Source organism: Schistocerca americana, chromosome 3, assembly GCF_021461395.2.
Source record: "Schistocerca americana isolate TAMUIC-IGC-003095 chromosome 3, iqSchAmer2.1, whole genome shotgun sequence".
NCBI lineage: Eukaryota > Metazoa > Arthropoda > Insecta > Orthoptera > Acrididae > Schistocerca > Schistocerca americana.
Genome location: NC_060121.1, coordinates 344,948,818 through 344,967,441, shown reverse-complemented (window position 1 = coordinate 344,967,441; position 18,624 = coordinate 344,948,818). Strand labels below are relative to the sequence as shown.

General features: G+C 45.1%; 1 protein-coding gene and 1 non-coding gene across 3 annotated transcripts in view; both read left to right on the top strand.

The window, feature by feature from the left end:
* LOC124605801 (integrin alpha-PS2-like) overlaps positions 1-18,624 on the top strand; it is a 793,741-nt gene that overhangs the window by 329,172 nt on the left and 445,945 nt on the right. The window lies entirely within an intron of this gene.
* Trnat-ugu lies at positions 13,098-13,172 on the top strand. The gene has a single exon. It is a non-coding gene; the product is annotated as a tRNA-Thr (tRNA).

Genomic DNA, 18,624 nt, shown 5'->3' with positions numbered 1-18,624 from the left:
GTCTGGAACCGCGAGACCGCTACGGTCGCAGGTTCGAATCCTGCCTCGCGCATGGATGTGTATGATGTCCTTAGGTTAGTTAGGTTTAAGTAGTTCTAAGTTCTAGGGGACTGATGACCTAAGAAGTTAAGTCCCATAGTGCTCAGAGCCTTTTTTTTTGCACATGATTTAGAGCATTTAAAGCCGCGTCAAATGCTGTTCTTACTTTTACACATTATTTCACGAAACATTTGGCCGGTTTTTAAATTCATTTTATTTCTTTGAAGGGAATGGAATTAACAATACTTCACTCACGCCGGACATGTCTTAAATCGCTTCCATGGGTCTTAATTTCGCGCCTTGCTCATATACATAAGAGTCACTCCAGCCTATTTAGAAACACGTGCATCTTTAATTAGCGGATGTCATACCCCTTCTCTTCCGTATCCATATCAAGATTTGATCGGAAGTTGTCTCGTATGTTATTTTATGGTCGTGAACAGCTTTTTAACAGCCAGATCTGAACGGTGTATATTTGATTCCTGGGACAGCAGTGTCTTCTGTTCCCGTCTGGTAGCAATTTTATGGTGGTATATGTGAGGGCTGGACACTCGTGATCAAACACGCAGATAGCAGTAGCGGAGTACATGGCCGGCGCAGTCATTCCGTGGCTACACGGTACACAACGCTTTCTGTAGTGGGTGAAACACTCTAATTAACCACGAATGGTGTGACTTAAGGATCAGGGATTATTTTATTCAGAAATTCATTACAACAAACAATTCTGATTTTCCGAATAGTAACGCTTCGTATTGGTATTGATCGATCAGCAACTGACTTTTCTCTATTTTTGAAGTAGAGATGCTGTTATTGTTCTATTTTTCTCCAAATTATGTCTACAGAAGGAGCACTGCGTAAGTGATGCCAAAGGAGATAATCAATAATTCTCATAGACGGACTTCACTCCACTTGCAGCCACACAGATCCCTGGCTCTGGTCTTGATTACTTTCCAGCGTAATCGCCATGTTTCAACAATCACTTCTTTCATCGCTACAACAGTACACCTTTTGCTTCAGCAATGAACTTTTGGTTCTGTCTCTTGACGGCACCTCTCATACTACAATTACTATCGCACTACATTGAAACCATTTCCTGACACAATGGAAAACCCTCTAACAAACAAGACGGTCCATTGACTCCTGGAAAATCACGCGCTGAGAAGTGGGGACCTACTAGTTGCCAACTAAGCATCACCTGACTATGCCAATAAAGGAAGCATTGCAGCTAGACATGGACCAGCCATGTCTTACAGATCTCAATGACACGAAAACTGCAACCAGGTTCCGGTGGTGTACAAGGTGATTGAGCAGCCCTTACCCACGGATTTTATGCAACGCACAACGTCATCGAAAACCACACATCAGATTCTCGTATTGTCTCACTCACCACATGCAAACTATTATTCCTACCGAAGAAGTGGACTGGGATGCGTTTTCGCTGGAGACCACGGTTTTCGATTTATTCAAGAAAAAAGAGTTTATAGGTTACTTTTGTACGTTTTTCTTGAATGATTCGAGCACTACGGCCTCCAGCGAAACGTATCCTAGTACAAAATTTAACTGCAGCAAATTTCCTACAAAAAGGTAATGTTTGCGCTACAGTCTGGAACCTCGCGACCTCTACGGTCGCAGGTTCGTATCCTGCCTTGGGCATGGATGTGTGTGATGTCCTTAGGTTAGTTAGGTTTAAGTAGTTCTAAGTTCTCGGGGACTGATGACCTCAGATGTTAAGTCCCATAGTGCTCAGAGCCAATAGTTCGCGCACAGCGAGGAAGAGGTTATGAGAAATCTTGCTCGTGGTATTTGAAGTCATTGCGGGTTGCATAGGACCCATAGGAAGGGGTAGCTGAATAACCCTGTGTACTCGGAAGTTAAATGTAATACACATGTCAGCGATAGCTGATTAAGACTGAAGAGAAAAGGCGCAATCTTAGACTCAACGGGACGTTTGACTAAAAAGGTAAGTATTACGAGAAACAGTGCACTTACGCTGTTTAATTATGCAAAAATGTAATTTCTTCGGCGATGCCACCTGGCTGCTATCAGTTTGCAAGAAATAAATGGACTGTTCGAAGAGTTGCGTGATCTGAAACTGATTACGGTATCACATCCCGCCTGGCATTCATTGTACGAGGGCGTGATGAAAATTAATGCTTCCGAATTTTTTATTTGAAAACTCTTAACAGCTTTTTAAATGAAACATACGTTATTCTTCGTGGCTACATATTTATTTCTCAACATAGTCACCCCGGCAACGAACACTTTTCGCCGGCCGCGGGGCCCGTGCGGTTGTAGGCGCTTTAGTCCGGAACCGCGCGACTGCTACGGTCGCAGGTTCGAATCCTGCCTCGGGCATGGATGTGTGTGATGTCCTTAGGTATAAGCAGATCTAAGTTCTAGGGGACTGATGACCTCAGATGTTAAGTCCCATATGATCAGAGCCATTTGAATACTTTCCTCACGAGACCAGTTTGTTGGCGCCGTCAATGTAGAATGTTTGACTTAGTTGACGGAGCCACAACCTCACCTCCGCTTGCACCGCTTCATCAGTCTCAAAGTGAAGTCGTCGGAGGTATTCTTGAAGTTCTGGAAACAGATAAATATCGGACGGAGCCAAGTGCGGGCTGTGTGGGGGATGACTGGTGACAGCGAACCCAAGGCGTGGGATTGTGGCAGAGGTCGCTGCGCTCGTGTGTGGTCTGGCATTGTCGTGCTGAAGGAGAGAGTGCTCCATGCGTCGAAGAACTCTTGGAATTAAATATTCTATTACAGCACACTGTTTATGACACATCGACATAGTTAAGTCACTCATCGCCACATTATACGCTACAATTCGGTGCCCTCTAGCGGCAGAGGACTGCAAATGTGAAGGCATGAAGTATAAATACGTATAATGTTAATAACGTTTATTTAAAATGCTTAAGAATTTTCGCATAAAAAATCGGAAGCATTACTTTTCAACACGTCCTCGTAAGTACAGTAACAGGATGCTATTGAGCTGAGGAGGCCTTGCAGCCACTTATCATGCTGTTCTTCACTTCAAAATCTGTTCAGCAATACAATACCCAAACTCATATGCCATAACGTGCGACTGTCTTCTTGGTTCCATGACCCGCACCATCAGAGTCTAGTACGTACTTCATACTTTTATGATTACCTTTTACAATGCTGGTTAGCTGTTTCTGGTACAGAAAATATATCATTGTCTACTGAAGTCAGTAAACTTTTACTCAGTTTTAACAAAAACTGAACTGAACTGACAGCACTGATGCAACCTACGTTGCAGAGAGAGAGAGAGAGAGAGAGAGAGGAATTAGGAAGGTGATTCAACACGCCGAGAACTATTGCCGTTAGTCTTAGAGCAAGTTTTCGGAACTTAAACTGGATAAACGAGGAATGACTTTGTATTAACAGAACATATCTGAAAAACTTTTTGCTGATGACACTGCACTGCTTGCCTCTAATGCAGATCCACTAACCGAGGAGCTTAACAGGTCAGATTTGAAGGAAGGCATGAAAATCAGCTACAATATGACTAAAACGATATGTAAACAAAACATCTCAAAGAAAACAGTGCTTCTTAATCAAGAGACTACCAGTTGTATTTAGGGCCATAAAGACAGTTGCTATATGGTCAACAAAAGAAATACGCGGAAGAAGAGAAATGTGCTGCAGTGCTTTTGATAAATTAAGGAAGGTGTCCGAACCTGACCTGCAGATTTATTTGAAAAGAACCGTTTTTAGCCAATGTACATTGTCAGTTGTGACGCATGGAAGTGAGATGTGGACTTTTAAAATGATAAAACCATTCGAAATCTGAGGGATGTTCAGTGAACAACGGAGAAATGCAGGTTGGAAATTAGTTGGGGTGGAAAAAAAATAAAGATAGTTCAGGGGACAGACTGGAGCGTGAGACTAGTTATATCTGTATTGAAAATGAAATGGAGATTTGCGAAGGTATGTAGTCAGACGAAAAGAAAGACTCTTACACCTTAAAAAAGATGAGTAGATGATATTCGAAGTCATACACTAATATCGTGTATGTATACAGCTGCACTGGAAACTCTGATGGAGGCTTTCATAAAGCAGTAGTTGTCAAAGGGCTAATGATGATGATGATGATGATGATGATGATGATGATGATGGTGACGACGACTGAGGGCTGAGGGTAATGCAGTATCCGCTGAAACTGTTATGCACACAACATTCTATTTCAATGCCAGTTTCTCATCTGGAAGCGTCTGTTGTGTTGCCCAAGTGTACGAGACCATGCAGTCCTCAACAGCAAAAAATGGCTCTGAGCACTATGGGACTTAACATCTGAGGTCATCAGTCCCCTAGACTTAGAACTGCTTAAACATAACTAACCTAAGGACATCACACACATCCATGCCCGAGGCAGGATTCAAACCTGCGACCGTAGTAGTCTCGCGGTTCCGGGCTGAAGCGCCTAAAACCACTCGGCCGCCGCGGCCGGCTCCTCAACAGCACCAAGACGCTACTGCTGACATATTCGCCATGAAAGATTCCGCACCTGACTTGAAATTTAAAACCTTTCCTTTATTTCATCGTCTCAGATGAAGATTTATTGTTACGATGACTACTTTCAATCAATATTTATTCATCTTCAGACCATGTAGCTGGCTTAAATAACCCGTCGTATCCACACGGAAGAACACATCAGAATACAGCATTCTGATGTGTAGTTTTGTATAGTTACTACACTTTGGTTCCGCTGCTGCATGGCTCTGGAAATTATTGAATATTAATAGGAACTAAATAAAAGTACATGTACGATTTAGACCCCGAAACGAAAGATAAATTTTAGCATGAAGGTACTCGATATGTCGCTACTGGTAGCGAGTGAAAATGGAGGCTTCCGTACCTTCTGTGAATGTCATTCCGCGGGCCTGCTAAACTAATCAGCGTCCCAACCGCATCACGCCGTGCGCCATGCCTTTCCCGCTATGATGCTCGGCGTAGTTGCTGAGAGAGATGTAGTGTAGCTTCACAACATCTATACACGTGTTATGTACCAGACTTTCGTATGTACTTGTTTAACACGTACACAGTCAAAAGCACATATCGAAATCGTTTACATCGGTCTCGCACAAACATCTATGGAAGTAAGAATCACTTTGTAGCAATATACTCGTACTTAACGTTGTACAAAGTAGTTAAAATAACAACTTCTTCAGTCTTTCGTAACTTTAAGTGATATTTATTTTAAAAAATTTGTTAAATTTTCTGTATTTTGATGACGCTGACATAACAAGGTATGTAATTTTACATCATTTTCTTTGGGTGACTTCTAACGTAACGCTTAGAATGCGTTCGTTAGAACAGGGAGGCTAAATTCCGTCGTGGTTAGAGGGAAAAGCAGAGTACTGGATTGTTGAGAGTCAAGTCATTCCATTACATTGTTGCAGGAGAACACCAGAGAATGTAAATCAGTTTAGAGGATCTTGTGAAATACGTACTGTAGAAGAAAAGACAATGTAATATTATGTATTGTTATTTTATCATAGCATTCGCAACGTTCCTTTCATCTCTTCTTCGGTGCTATCGGGGCGTCGCTCAAAAGCCAACTCATGGTTGCTCAGGACCTTCCTCTTTGTGCGAACAGACAGACAAATTACACACGCATTGTTCTGCAGATTTCCTAGGAAACGTTATTCGCGAGGGTGGGTTTATCCTCTGCACTGTAATATTAACTCAGTCTAAATAAGGGTCAAATTATGAGTCAGCAGCCTCTCTTTGATGCACGAGACACGGCTACGTTTAACACTGTTCCAAATTAGTAATTAAAGTCCCGTATATATTCAAATACTCTCAGGAAATATTCCGATATCAAACAACTGGACTGGAAAACTGTACATCACTAAAAGGTTCGTACACAACTTGACCATTTCCGTCAATAATGTCCGCTACAACAAAATAGAAATACTCTATTTCTTCCAAAGTATCTGGACACCTACTTGTGGGCACTAATATGGGAATTTTTTACCATTCGGCTTTACGACGGCTTCAGCTCTGCTGCAGACACTTCCAATGAGGTATTTGAAAGTCTGTTGAGGAATGAAAGACCATTCTTCCCTCAAGAGCCGAAACCAGGGAAAGCAGTCATGTTAGATGCTGGGATAATCAGTGAAGTCGACGTATAACTCATCCCAAAGGTGTTCCATTGGGTTCAGGAAGGGATTCTAGGCAGGCCAGTCCATTTCAGGAATGTTATTGTCAACAAACTATAGCCTCACAACTGCTGATTTATGAGGGTGTGCTTTGTCATGTTGATAAAAACAGCTACCGTCTCCTAACAGTTCCTCAACTGTATACAGTACACAATGCGTTTTCTCAAGTGCAGTAAGGGGACATCCTACCAGCGAAAGACAGCCCATACCTCACTTCACAGTTAGCCCTACACATGATGGGAAGTGACGTTCTCCAGGCGTTCTCCAGACCTAAACCCTTCTGTCGGTTTCTCACAGGTAACAGAGTGGATCATCACTGCAAATCATTCGTTACCAGTTATCTATTGTTCACCTCAGGCGTCGCTTAATACCGACTGCAGAAATGTGTGGCTTTTGACGAGCCTGTTAACCACCTCCGCACAGTCATTGTGCTAGCTGGAGTGCTGATAGCACTTTGGAACTCAGGAGTAATTCCGCTGATTTTATGTGGTTCGTTACGACCGCCCTCCGCAACACTCGAACGTCCCTCTCCGTCAGTATATGAGGTCTACCAGGTCTTGGTTTAGCGTTTCCACGTCACAATCGCATCATCACCAGTCAGGTTGGACAGCTCTATGATCGTGGGACATGTGATCAGCATGTCGCTAATCCTTTCAACAATTATTGCCAGTAGATGAGTCCTGATGATGCCGTTGTTTCTTAATTCAAGCAGCTCCTCATTTGGAATCCTGAGGGCTCGGTGAACCCCATACCAGACCTACCTGTCTCAGAAAATAAATATCAGAAGTTAGCGGGAGTCGAAGCCTGGTATAAAGTCATCGAAGGCAGCTATGCTAATTATTTTGGTACAAAGGTGGTCTTAAATATGGTAATGACATAACAGGACCTTAGGGGTATAATTGCAGATATTTTTATTGGTGATTCAGGACAGCGTACTAAACAACAATCCATCACCTTAATTAAAAATTAGGAGTAGTACATTTTTAATTTAGTTCAGTACATCCAGGTACATGTCGCAGGAGCAAGCCTTTAATGTTTATTTTCCATGGGCAGCAGGGTGTGTGAACGCAAAACGGTAGTCAGTACTGACAGGCGTAGTCCACTTAATGATGAGGTTACAACCGTGCAGATAACTTCCGGTAGTAAATTATGTGACGTGTTTGCGGAAAGACTGTTAGAGGGAAAAAAAACAACTAACACATTGAACTGGGTATATATTAAGGTGCCACTGATCACAATATCTGCACTTATACTCCTAACCTACTATAAGACACAAATTTTATGAAACTGAAAAAATCTTTGGTAGAACTTTACACTTTTTGTAAAGTGACAAAAAGTATAAATATTGTTATATAGTTGGCCAAGAAGTGTTGGAAACATATACAACTGTTATTTCAAGTGAAACAACTTCAAGAAGAAAACCGAGTGCCACATCAAGAGAATAACAAAATGTAGTAACTGAAACCACGTCTTGACGAGAAATGAAGGGGCTGATAACGAACAAAAAGAAATTTCATGCCTTTAAAAATATTACAATGGACGATTTCCTTCCCTAACCGCTATAAGCCGTGATTCAGCTACGTCTGTAATGATCTCATCGTCGACAGTATGTTACGGCCTAATCAACCTTTTCCTTTTCTAGAGTCCGTTAATCACATCCTTGTCAGACTCATTTTCCGAAACTCATCAGAGAAGTTGGGCGTTCCCGTAGCCGCGTCGGCGCGAGCAGAGCTGCGCGCTCACGTCTTGACCAGAAGCTCCCGACGGACCAGGATGGCCGCCCTCGAAGCGCCGTCTCCGGAGTGACCCACAAGGCCACCGGTGATTGCTGCATTAGGCACCAAACAGTAGTAGACGTGTAATAAGACCGCGGGTAATTCATCTGTACAGCCGCGGCCGGTCGAAAAACTGAACGCGGGCGGTCTGAGAGTCGAGATAAGTGCTTGCGCCGGCAAAGTGGCTGCATTAGCGGAGGAGACCGCGTCCCGATAGCTAGGCCGGGATAGCCAGCTAGGATTTACTCTTATTGCTGCTCTGGGGGGACGCAGGCGAGGGAGATGGAGGAGCAGGCAGATAAAACGCCACGCGACTGCCTGTTGTTTGGGAATGAGTTGCGAGCCGTGTTGTTGCATCTGGATGGAAACAAGACGCACTGTAAGAAGTGAAACTACTTCCGTATTTAGGCAAAAGTTGTGATCGCCACATTAAAAAATTAAAGCTGCGACCATGAGACTTGGTAAAGCTGTTAGCTCCTCTAGATATCCAGCCATCAATGCGACAGTTTTTGCACTTGTGGATGACTTACCGGAATGTTGGTAGTATAAGTCGGCATTCTGAGCACCCAGGAAATGTTTGTTCCCCGTGCAAAATCACTTCTTCGTCATTCTCGTACTGCCTGCCCGTCAATGCTTTCTTCATTCGTGAAAGGGAAAGCAGCCACTGGATTTCCTGTGCAGAGGGAGTTGGGGTGTTTCCATGGAAAAAAAAGTCCCGTCGCCAACTTCCTGGGAGGCTTGATGTTGTCAAACTCAAGTAATATCGTCAGGAGATTTCGGTGCTATGAACCCTGCGAGATAAATCTGTTAGCACCACACCGCGGCAGTCCCCAAACCACTCAGCATTGACTTGCGCCGCTTTCAGTGGTGGTGAATCCACATGGTTTCACTGTTTGCTCCAATGTCCATGATAATCAGGTGGCTAAAGGGGTCATGTGGACTGACCTGACACAGCAGAAATACTTCCGCTCTTGCCTTGGTTAGACGGGCTTTTCGAGTGGGTGTTAGTATTCGCAGACTTCTGTAATGTTCCGCGCAGGGTATTGAAAATTCATCCAATACTTTCACTTTCTTCACTACCGCCTCGATTGTGATCGGTCATTATTCGATCACAAGCCTCTCTTCTTGGGATTCTTATTCTTCACAAAGACAGGATCTACCACTTCGTTCTTCGTGATTCAGGTTAGTTTAATCACTCTCAAAGCATCTGCGCCATCTAACCACTGTGTCATATTGTGGTGGATAGCTGCCGCACACTCCCACCAACCAGGATTGTTCCCCTCGATATGCAGAAAATGAGTTACCGTATGACACTCCACATTATCATTGGGCTGATTCCACTAGCGGCGTGATAAGGTATTGTCGCACGCGGACTTGAGTGTGTTCCAGGACTGCAAACACGTACTTACAAGCAAACAAAGAATCATTTATCCACAGCTACTATGCCCTTAGCAACAACGTCAATATCAATAATGTTCATACCGACCATCTCCATAGTACCCGTGTCTATAGCATCCGTCCCCATAGCAAGTGTGAAACTTTTCGAGATGGTAGTTATTTTGTACACATGACGGTGGAACTGCTAAAACTACTTACTGTCCGAACTTGGGGATTCACCCCTCCACAGTTCCCCACACCTACAAAATCCTGATCCGATCCATCCTCTGCTATGCATGGATCTCCGCCCCACGAAAGTTTTCGCAATCCCTCCAAATCCTTGAAAACCATGCACTTCGCCTCGCTTTCTGCATCCATTTACCTTTCCTCACATGGATCCTCTACCATCTCATCAAATTACTACCGCTTCTCATCCACATCGAACACCTCCGCATCTCCTTGGCTCGCGGTCTAGTGGCTAGCGTTGCTGCCTCTAGATCACGGTGTCCCGGGTTGGATTCCCGGCCGGGTTGGGGATTTTCTCTGCCCGGGGAATGGGTATTTGTGTTGTCTTCATCATTTCGTATCATGATCATCATCATCATTTGTAACAGTGGTTAGCTTCGTCTATGTGAAAATTGCTGTAAAAATAGGGACTTTGTACAGGTACTGATGACTGCGCAGTTGAGCGCCCCACAAACCAATCATCATCAGTCCTATACTATCTGCAGACTAGATTCTATTAACTCCATCGTCTCCCCTCTGATCATCAACCCTGGTATGCTGACGCGCCATCACAAACACATCCTCCGTTCCTACACCTACACATTCTCCATATCCTATCCCAACGCAACTTTAACCAACTCCCTCTCCCAGACAACTAGATCTGGCGTGATTTTTATTCCTGCTATCAACTTAAACTCTTCCCCCACCTATCCCACTCCACATGTTGGATCCTCTCTCCTTCCCCCTCTCCTTCCATCGTCGTCCCTTTCATACTCCATCACTTCCCTGCACACGACTTCTCACCATCCATCTTCTTCACCGATTGTTCTTCCCACTATCCACCTCAACTCCCAACTCTCATCTCCGTAGCTTTCCTACCTAGCAGACCTACATCTTTCTATCCCTATCCCTCAACCCATGGAATTACTCTTTCCTCTGACAATTCTTCTCACCCTATGCAGGTCCTTCCGATTTTAAATGGAAGTGCAATGCTTCAGTGCTTTTTTATCAGAAGAATTTCACCTACCTGCCATGTATTCTAAAAATGTACGTATTTTCCTTTTTTTAAATGTCCATCTTTGATTGTTAACTAAAAATAGGAAAAGCTCCCTACTATCTTCCTAATTGTCGTTATAAATCTTTTTAAATCATTTGGCTGAATTGTGAATTACTGTATCGCTGACAGACCAACAGCCCCCCCCCCCCCGCCCGCCCACGGGGGGGAGAGGAATGAAAAGGAATGAAATAGAAATAAAGGAAAAGAAGCGAACGTGAATAAAAGAAACGAATGTGAATAAATACTAAAGTTAAAAGCTTCGAAACTGTTTTAAATTTCGCTCCCGTGTGTCCATATAAAACGGAACATTTCCGGCATAATCTTCTTTTTGAGTTTAATAGAGGCAGCAGTGGTCGCAGCCAGGAACATTTGCGCCATGTGTGTGGATAATGCCGTTGGACAGAGCACTCCAAAACAATTGATTTCTCGTTTTAAGGAAGATCGTTTTGACATTAGTGACTCTCCACGTTCAGGAAAAACTTCGGGGTTTGATAAATGTAAATGTCGTTAGACTAGGGCCTCCCGCCGGGAGACAGTTCGCCGGGTGCAAGTTTTCGGCGACTTGCGCGTCGATGGGGATGAAATGATTATTAGGACAACACAACACCCAGTCCCTGAACAGGGAAAATATCCGACCCAGCCGGGAATCGAACTCGGGCCCTGAAGACTGACAGTCTGTCGCGCTGACAGGCTTTTTTTTATTGATATCATTTTGTTCTGTATTGTTCGTAGAATTTGTTCGTGGTGGACGTCCGATGACACCCTTTCAGGTTGTTCGTTGATCCCTTCACTCAGTTTTTTTTACTACAGAGGGTAGCTAAACCCTCTGACCGAACACGCTGAGCTACCGTGCCGGCTTTAAACGCATCAATCCATAATGACCCAAGTCGGTATACTCGAGGACTGGCAAATGCGATGAACTGTGATCATTCCACCAAAGTGCGACATTTTCATGCGATGGGGAAGGTTTAAAAATCGGGTGTGTGGGTACCACGTGCTTTAAGTCAAAATACCAAAAATCAGTGGGTGGCCATCTGTGTTTGCTCGTCATCTACACCGATAATTCCTATCCTGTATCGTTACTGGTGACGAGAAGTGGTGTCTTTATGCTGACATAACGGAAATAAAGGAGTTGTTGAGCCCAAAGACAGCAGCAACTCCCCGTACGAAGAACTTCGCGCACCCGCAAAAGATAATGTTATGCATCTGCTGGAACAGTGAAGGTTCTGCGATTCGCTTCCCCATAGTGTAACCATCACTGCTGATATTTGTTGTCAACAACTGTGACGTCTTGCAGATGCAAACCGGGAAAAACGACCAGGAAGGCTGCGTGAAGTAATACTATTCCACGATAACCTCCTCCTGTATTTTGGTATACAGACAAAAAACACTATACAGGAGTTGTTCAGGGAAGTCATACCACACCCACCTTATTCAACAGATCTTGCGACCTCAGATTTTCACCTTTTGCGCTCTCTATCGAACAGCCTTCAAGGAACTTCCTCCCTGGATGAAAATGCGCATCAAACATAGCTCGATGAGTCTCGCAACAACGTGATTTCTACAGTCGCGGAATAGAAAAGTTACCACAGCGTTGGCAGACTGTTGTATATTGCGCAGGAGAATGTAATATTGATGACTATAGTCTCTGTTATGTGTATCTGTTGTGTTTATTAAACTCACAGAAAAACGCTTCAAAATTATAAACCAACCCAATAATTAATAAAAAAAAAAAGAGGACAGTGATAGAGCCACAGAACAGTAATAGCCAGTAACTGAAAGTATCTCAGAGGATACTGAAAAATAAGGCACAAATGTGAGGCAGTCCTGTTACAAAGTTTTACCGAGTTCTCTCCCAATTCTGAGGGACTTCGTAAGCTACCATCTGGCTGCACGACAAGCGGTGAAGAAGAAAATACACCAAGAGACTATTTAAATTAAGTAACAAGGTGGCCTGTCGAACGAGAGTTGCTAAACCGGGATTGAATCGTGGATTTACTTTCAAAATCGTCTCTTAAAGTATATATGACGGTAGTATCTGTTCCCGAAAGAACAGTTACCGTGGATGACCATGCAACTTTGCTAGAAATGAAATGATAATTAAATGGACACCCTAGCTGCAAGCAGGCGTTGATATACTTCATTGGGGACAGGTTGAAAATGTGTGCCCCGACCGGGACTCTTTCGGGAACAGATACTACCGTCATATATAGTTAAAAATATGGCTTCCCGGCCATTCACCTTCTTGTGCGAACGCACACGCTATGCCCGAACTCGTACGGGACTTGGTAGATTAATCTGCCACGAGTAATGAGCATGATGGGCAAACATCTATTAGGCGCACTACGAATGCAGTGGTGTGGACATGTTGGGAATGTGGATCTCACGGGGAGCGTGCAAGGGATAAGTCCCTGCAGACGCACTATCCTCTGTGCCCGCGGTAGCTCAGATGGATAGAGCGTCTGCCATGTAAGCAGGAGATCCCGGGTTCGAGTCCCGGTCGGGGCACACATTTTCAACATGTCCCCAATGAAGTATATCAACGCCTGCTTGCAGCTAGTGTGTCCATTTAATTATCATTTCGTCTCTTAAAGAATTTACCTAGCGATTCATCAAGAACATTAACACATTTAATCACACTATGTGAGCGTGTAAGTAGTTGCCAGTGGGTAACTGATGAAAACAAATTTCTTTCAACAAATGGAAATTTTATTTCTAAAAATCCTTTCTTTTTTAAAAAACAGAATTAAAAATTATAATCAGAAAGCACCCTCTAAATATTAAGTTACGATTTATTCAGAGACAGAAATAACTTTTTTTTTGTTGAGAGTTTGAGCTTTCGGGCTGAGAACCTTGCCGCTCCCTTTTGACACGGCCGTAGTCACGACTGCTCACAACAACCTCTGAAAGACACACTGGTGCAAATCTGCAACACACCAGATTACTTTAAACTAAAAATTTTTAACAACTCACACAAACACATAAACTATGCACCCCGTAGGAGGGATGGAAATGGTACAAAACACTCACATTAAAAAAAATTACTTGCCACCGAAAGTGCAACTTGATTTAAAAAAAAAAAAAATCTTACGGTGGAGGGGTGGCAACTTTATACACTAAAATGACCATTTAAATAAAAACCCATGAAATGCCGTCTTACATAAAATACACAAACATGCTCTACATTACACTTATACCGCCTCTCAAGATGATAGGAAAGATAAAAACATATTTCAGGGATTCGGCCGTTACACTTAAAGGAAGAAATTCGTTAACACCGAATCCGACAAACATGACTGAGGCAGCTATTAACGAACGGCAGACCGACAGACAGACACTAACTGCCTAACCAACGCGGACGAGAGACTGACCAAGAACATAAGTAGAATTTAACAAGTCAATGAAACAACATATCACGAATCACTTAACTTTTAATAAACTGATGTCTGGCGAAGACCTGGCGCAGCACGCCCAAAACGCTCTCCCGAACCGTCCGCTGCCAGCGGCTTCCACGGACGCAGGAAGGCGCGCCGATCTCCCGTCTCACGGCGTCGCAGCTCGCGCCGGCCAGACCGATGTCGTGGGTTGACTCCTGTTGCTGTTGCGTCGGCCGCGAAGCCACTACCCCTCGCTATACGGCGCGGCCCACTGGACTCACGTAGCGACTTTATACGCGCCGACGCTCAAGACGGACAAGACATCTCGTGTCCCAGTGCGCGACCGACCAACCGATCGATCCAACCGCCAATGACATTGCCTAAACAAACTCGAGTAGACTGGCGGCCTAACACATACTAGCACTCCGGATGAAAGACAGACTCTGACTGCCCCACACTAACCCTGCTGACCAACTGACCAGACTCGCCCCTAGCGAGCTCATAGCGTCCCTTAAATGCACGTGAACAGGCAACTTTTTTTCTTTCCGGCCAGAGGGAAACACCAAAGCTGCGATTGCCACAGCGGCGCCACCGTCAGAAACTGAAGGCGACTGCTTTACACTACGCGCCGCGGCGCGCTCTTCAAAACAGCAAATTTTACCACGGCTCAGGGATGAATTCAGAAAAGTGAAGATGTTAGCCATGAGTTACAAAAGATGATTCCGAGCGAGCTTACTACATTGCTGTCGGTGGAATCGCGACACCGCAAGCTCGCGGTGCGAATGGCTGGATTGCACGACTGCAACCACCGTAGCCGCCGCAAGCGTCCTATCGTGAGACACGTTAAGTAAACCAGACTGCCTTCACATAAAACTGCTCCCAACGTAATGGGAGACAACGCTTGTGTATCAAAATGGCACTACTACTATCTGCTGTGGTAAGACAAGCAGACCCTGCAGCAGAATGGCTCGGAGAGTGTTATCTTCGTACTTTTGTGAACTCAGATAACTCACCACAGACTGTGTCCACAGATACATACGAATAGGTTCCCGTAGCCTACGTAACAGGGGCTGGAAGTGGAACAGTTGCTGCTGCCTCGCACTTTTGGGGCAGCACAACTTTTTAATGCACAAATTGGGAGACTTGTCGTGGCGCAAAATTTCAGAATACAGGATGAACTAATGCCCCTATGTATCGGCGTAGCACCAACTTCAATTCGAACGCAGCAACCGCGTAAGTTACATATTTTTGTCATATTGCGTACTTTACAATTTGATTAGACGGTGAAGATGAAAATCACTCAACCGTAGCAAAATGATGGTCCTCCGTTTACGAAAGTGATTGATGGTGTCTGTTGTCTGGAGAAAATTAATCTTATTGCATAAAATCGCTGATTTAGTTTAATGACTTCTTAATTAATTGGCAGTCATGTCCAGAATTGTTACCAATGAACTCTGAAGTTTGCAAACAACTCCAATCTGTGACTGAAAGTACGAATTTAATTTTATTGGACCCTCTGCCTTTGTAACGGGGACTGGAGACTGGACTGGACAGACGTTGTGGTTAAAAAAAAAAATGGCTCTGAGCACTATGGGACTTAACTACTGAGGTCATCAGTCCCCTAGAACTTAGAACTACTTAAACCTAACCTAAGGACATCACACACATCCATGCCCGAGGCAGGATTCGAACCTGCGACCGTAGCGGTCACGCGGTTCCAAACTGACGCGCTTAGAACCGCACGGCTACACCGGCCGGCGTTGTGGTTTCTCTTTCGAAAAGTCTCTGTGTTACACTATTACATTCTACAGTATAACCTCGTTTTACTTTTGTTGATATTCATCTTATCCTCTCCGTCCGAACAAGCCTCGGAAGAGCCAACGGTACCGACCGACCGCCGTGTCATCCTCAGATGATATGCGTCACTGGATGTGGATGTGGTGGGGGGGGGGGGGGGTTAAGTGGTCAGCACACTGCTCTCCCGTCCGTTGTCAGTTTTCGTGACCATATCCGCTGCTTCTCAGTCAAGTAGCTCCTCAATTGACCTCACAAGGGCTGAGTGCACCCCACGTACCAACAGCGCTCGGTAGGCCCGGGCATCACCAAGTCCGACAGAGCTTCGGTGATCTGACTGAAACCATTAGCTCAGCTCACTAGCTACAGAAATCAGACGCGCGTGTTGTGACGCGTGCCGAAAGGTTAAACCGCGCGACGGCCGTGCCTGTTTAGCGGGTCGGCCACGCTGCTGACCCTCCGGAGTGAAAGCAGCCTATGGAACGGGGGACCCCGTCGATTGATAGGCGGCGGTACGAGCTTCGCCAGGTACCGGAGGCGTGTCGGCTGGCTGCAGAAGTTGCGGCTGTTAACACGTGAGGGTGGGAGGCGGCCGGCCGAGTGGCTGCAGCCTATGGCGGCGGCACTTCAATGGGGCCGCTCTCCGCCGCGCCGCACGCTCAGATATGCGAAGGACGCTCGCCGAGGCTCGTCGCCGCTGCCGTCTGGCGCGCGTTTCTCATTGTCGTCGTACTGGGGGATGCCGGCGCTCCTCGGCCGTAGATAAGCTCTGGCCGCTGCCCGCCTCCCATTACCGTCCCACGCGCGAGGCGATACGACTCGAACCAGCTGCTCACACCACTTACTTCGGCTACCGACACATTTTGGGCAAACGTACGTATCTTTACCCGATCACTCCTTAATCTTAGCGCTGTTATTAACAAATACAGATACAGTTCCCCACAGTCGTTTAATGAACGAAGCAAGAGCATATGGACTATCAGACCAATTGTGTGATTGGATTGAAGAGTTCCTAGATAACAGAACGCAGTATGTCATTCTCAATGGAGAGAAGTCTTCCGAATTGAGAGCGATTTCAGGTGTGCCGCAGGGAAGTCTCGTAGGACCGTTGCTATTCACAATATACATAAATGTCCTTGTGGATAACATCGGAAGTCCATTGAGGCTTTTTGTGGATGATGCTGTGGTATATCGAGAGGTTGTAACAGTGGAAAATTGTACTGAAATGCAGGGGGATCTGCAACGAATTGACGCATGGTGCAGGGAAGGGCAATTGAATCTCAATGAAGACAAGTGTAATGCGCTGCGAATACGTAGAAAGAAAGATCCTATATCATTTAGCTACAATATAGCAGGTCAGCAAATGGAAGCTGTTAACTCCATAAATTATCTGGGAGTAGGCATTAGGAGTGATTTAAAATGGAATGATCATGATCGTCGGTGAAGCAGATGCCAGACTGAGATTCATTGGAAGAATCCGAAGGAAATGCAATCCGAAAACAAAGGAAGTAGGTTACAGTACACTTGCTCGCCTACTGCTTGAATATTGCTCACCAGTGTGGGATCCGTACCAGGTGGGGTTGATAGAGCAGCGCGCTCCGTTACTGGATCATTTAGTAATCGCGAAAGCGTTACGGAGATGATAGATAAACTCCAGTGGAAGACTCTGCAGGAGAGACGCTCAGTAGCTCGGTACGGGCTTTTGTTGAAGTTTCGAGAACATACCTTCACCGAGGAGTCAAGCAATATATTGCTCCCTCCTATGTATATCTCGCGAAGAGACCATGAGGGTAAAATCAGAGAGATTAGAGCCCACACAGAGGCATACCGACAATCTTTCTTTCCACGAACAATACGTGACCTGGAATAGAAGGGAGAACCGATAGAGGTACTCAGGGTACCCCCCGCCACACACCGTCAGGTCGCTTGTGGAGTATGGATGTAGATGTAGATCTAGCATATGAGAAAGAGTATTCGTTTGTTCAGTTGGTTCTTCATCTTCTATGCATTCCTATGTCATCCATCCAACTGTGATGAAACGTTTGTGAGTTGTTCCCCCAAAGCGCGAGAAGGTTTGTGAGGGGATAATAACCAGCTACGTACCACATGGGTGGGGGTGACGAAGCAGCATAACCAAATTTGATACTCTGCACGAAAAAAATTAGTACAACTGGAAAGACGACTTCGATTTTGACCCTTCGACGGTATACGCCACCTGGGGATAGTAAATATACCGTTCAGCGCCGTCCGCAACAGATAACGTCGTGGCATAGCTGCCAGAGCGCCATTTGAGTCTACCCTGTAGTAGAGAAAGCTGAAGGCTCAGTGTAGTAGGATTGTGCGAAGCAAGAAGCGAACTTTGTCACCAAGATGCACTCGTGCTTCCCACACCCAACTGCGAGAAGACGACAGGGCTCAAAATAGTGGCCTCGTGAGTGGCAGGATATTCCTTTCGGAGAACTACCACACCAGTTCGATGTGTTGCGTCAGTTGAACGACGATGCTGGTATCAGTGGTCACGTGAACATTTTTACAACTGCAGACCAGGTTCTGAACGTTCACACACCACAGGCGTCGTATTGATGGGCAGTAGTGGCAGATCGTACAGGTAACAAAGCACAGATAAGAGGGTTTCTGATCCCAGACGTGTCAACACGAGCTGTTGTGAACCTGATATTAGCGCTGGGACTACTGGCATGCACACCTTTAGGCCGTGTTCCATTCACACCACAGCATCGACGTGCACAGAAGGACTGGTGCCGTCAGAGGATCTCTTGAAGATGGAATGG